General features: G+C 42.2%; 1 pseudogene; it reads left to right on the top strand.

Moving 5' to 3' along the window:
- The first annotated feature begins 708 nt into the window (after positions 1-708).
- LOC102015639 lies at positions 709-2225 on the top strand (annotated as a pseudogene).
- Positions 2226-3783: the final 1558 nt, after the last annotated feature.

Below are 3783 nucleotides of genomic sequence, written 5' to 3'. Positions count from 1 at the left end.
ACCCCTCACACACCTATGGAGAATGTGCATTGAGCACCGCTTGTACATGATCAGGATTTGGGGCTCAGTTCCCTGCATAAAGCTCACCAAGACTCCTAGCCTCTTTGCTTACTCTCTGAAATAAAACTAATATTAGCAGCCTGTTGCACTCTGAGTGAATTCAAAGCTAACCTCTGTGCTCTGTGCTTCTTACAGGTTTCAGTGTCACATAGAATAATTATTTGCTTCGTTAGACTCTTTGTCTAAATGCCCACAGGAATACATCTGGTAGGAAGTAAAACCCAGGCCTCCGGAAAGAAATAAGGACATGAGGGGAGACTTTTCAATACTTGGCGTTAAAAACCCCAAATTACATGTGGTCACCTAGAATTTGAGAGTAGATTAAGAAGACCACGGCCTGCTCTTGGACCTTCCAGACAAAAATGTAGCCACAGCAAAAGACAATGAAACACCCATCAGTGAGCTGGCTGGAAAGCCAGGTGTGTCCTGCAACCAAACAATCAAAGTTGCTTCAAAGTGAAGAATCATTTAACTGTGTCATATTCTTCTGGTACAGTCTTATAAAACAAAGGCAGAGGTGCTCTATGGGACTTAATAACCTGGAGGACCCATCGGATAGATCTTCTAATTTAAAGGTTCTGGCTCCCAGATTCCACTGCCAGGTGCTTGTTAGCCCTGGGAGCTGTTGATAGCCAGGCCACCCTGGAGGATGAAGATGATCTGCCAGAGCCTTTGGACAGCAGGGATGAGAATGCTTGGGAAGATGAGGAGGAAGCCATCCTGCCCCACGACCAGTGGCAGAACCCCTGCCTGTTCTGCGACAGATTACCTACATCTGCTGAAGAGACGTTTTCACACTGTAAGCCAGAGCATCAATTTAATATTGATAGCATGGTTCAGAAGCCTGGACTTGAATTTTATGGATACATTAAACTAATAAATTTTATTAGACTGAAGAATCCTACAGTTGAGTATATGAACTCCATATACAACCCAGTGCCCCGAGAAAAAGAAGAGTATGTGAAGCCAGTGTTAGAAGATGACCTTTTACTTCAGTTTCATGTAGAAGATCTTTATGAACCTACCTCAGTCCCATTCTCATACTTTAATAGGCTCAGTGAAAATACTTCTATTGTGGAAAAATTGAAGCAAGTGAAAGCCAGGGTGCTGTCTGCTGAAGCTGTGTTAGCCAGAGCATGCAAGGATCAGCATAGAATGAAACAATTTACTCAGGATTTTGTGATGAACATAGACGTCAGAACCCACTTGCCATCTACTGCCAATGCAGTCCTCCAGGAGAATGAGGATGGGGTTTACTTCAACTCAGATGGGCATTACAGGATACATAAAGAAACTGCTAAAGGACAAAGTACAAACAGAAATATACAGAGATTTCATATACCAAAATCCACATATCCTCAAAGACAAAGTAGTTTTGGATGTTGAGTGTGGAACTGGAATTCTCTTTCTATTTGCTGCTAAAGCTGGGGTATGGAAAGTTCTTGGCTTTGATCAATGTGAAATAATTTACCAGGCAATGGATGTCATAACAGTAAATAAACTGGAAGATACTATTGTACTAATGAAAGGAAAGATTGAAGAAGTTCTTCCTCCTATAAAGAAAAAAGTGGGTGTTATTATATCGGAATGGACAGAATATTTTCTCCTTTTTGGGTCTATGTTAGATTCTGTCCTTTCTGCAAAGAGAAAATACTTGGCAAAAGGAAGATTGGTCTGCTCTGACATTGACACTATCATCCCTGTAGCAGTCAGTGACAAGAATAAACATGCTGATAGAACCGCTTTCTGGGATGATATTTATGGCTTCAACATGTAGTACAGTTAGAAGAAAGCAGTTATCCCAGAAGCAGTTACGAAAGCTTTAAATGCAAAGACTCTTATTTCAGACCTTGTTGTATTAAGCACATAGACTACCATAGAACATCTACCTCAGATTTGGAGTATTCTTCAGATTTTTCCCTGAAAATCTCAAAGACATCCATGTGCATGGAAATTGCTGGCTAGTTTGATAAACACATTGAGAAGAACTGCTAGAAGAAGGTCATGTTAGACCCCAGAGTACCAAAATACACTGGAAACAAACAAAAGCCATTTTCAGTTAAAGCAGGTGAATCCTTACAAGTGAAAATCACAGTTCACAAGAGAAAAAAAGCTCCTCATTCTCTCATTGTGACACTCACTTGAATAATGCAACTCAGACTTAGGGTTTTCAGTGAGAAAGCTGTGATAGAACAACTCCTCGTAGCTATTAGTGTAGGGCAGGTTTTCCTGGAGCCCATGGCTGGTGGCCCTGTTCTGAATCCACCTCAGTAAAAGAAGCACAGGACGGGTCTGCTGGCTGGCACTGAGGACAGGGTAACCAACGCTGCTGGTCCACAGTAACGTCTTCAGATGGCTGCGCAGCCAGGTTTAACCAACTGCAACTCTGCTGAGTGTAGCTGTCTTGGTTATCATGTGCCTTAGTCTACACTGGGAGCAATGACTGTCTTCTTGTTTTTAGTAAGTTTCTTACTACAAATTTTAAGCAGTAATAATTGATTAGCTTTTAAATAATATTTTTGTTAAACTAGTAACAGAGGAAGTACATCTTATTGGATATTTCCTCTCAGGAGGAATAGCTTTTAGGTGTTTTTGCTGGAATATAAAGATGCTACAGATGAGAGCGCACACACACGGGACTGAAAGTAAGCATCAGCCTTCTCCAGTCCAGCACACATGCAGGTCCCATTTAACAGATCCTTCCCTTTCTGAATATTCTATAACCATAGACTTCTAGTATTGCTAAGGAGCCTAACTTCAATGTACGTATTCTATATTTCATACAAGTTTTTATTTTTGTTTTTTATTTTGTTTTGTTTTTTTCCAGTAGTGGGAATCGAACTCACGACCTCACGCTTGCCAGGCAGGCGCTGGGCCGCTGAGCTAAATCCCCAGCACATACAAGTTTTTAAAGAGTAGGATAAATGCGTACTTATTTACTAGTATATTACCTTTATCCAGCTAGGTTTATGTGCAAAGGTTAAACACATACTTGTACCGCTCTAAAAAAAGGGGGAGGGGAGTTTCAGTGTGAAGAAGGGGTAAAAGGAAACAGCCTTCAGAGGTGAATGTGAGATAAAGGGAAGGTGATTTGTTCAAGGAAGCCTGGTCTTTTCCTCATAAGAACTATTCAATAGAGAATGAAACGTAGAGCAGAACAAGGAGGGCATAATGGATCCAGGGGTAGATTTGGGTAACAAAGGACACCCAGCGGGAGGGCCTGGGTTTCCTCAAGTTTCGACTAACAATTCCTTTGATGAAGAAAATCTCTTACACAGCAGACCGTGCAGATGGGTTAGAATAAGAAATGCCTGTGGGGAGATGGGGACTGTCTCTCCAGATTGCCTCTAAATACACAGTGGAATCGATTTACCAGGCGTGACTGTAAACTGTAAGAGGTCGACTTGACTGCCTAGGAATTAGTAAAGCACACCTTGGGAGGGTCTGTGGGTGATTGACAGGAAGGCCAACCAACCGAGGGAAGAACATCTACTCCTGAGAGTGATGCCATCCAATGGGCTTGCAGCCTGGAAGGAATGAAAACAAGAGGAGGGAGTTTGTTGCCTTTTTGGAAACTCCACTCTCCTTGAGCAGGTACATCTTTTGCTGCTGTCTTCTTTGGACATGAGTGTCCAGCTTGTTCAGCTTCCAAGGTAGGTGCTCACAAGTGACTTTCCAGGGAGTTCCCAGATGAACCTTGGACTTGCCCTGCCTTCTTGACCC

Source organism: Chinchilla lanigera, unplaced genomic scaffold (genome assembly GCF_000276665.1).
Source record: "Chinchilla lanigera isolate Chin_1 unplaced genomic scaffold, ChiLan1.0 scaffold00086, whole genome shotgun sequence".
NCBI classification, from domain to species: Eukaryota; Metazoa; Chordata; class Mammalia; order Rodentia; family Chinchillidae; genus Chinchilla; species Chinchilla lanigera.
Note: the sequence above shows the minus strand (reverse complement) of the source record. Positions and strands in the feature narration are given on the sequence as shown.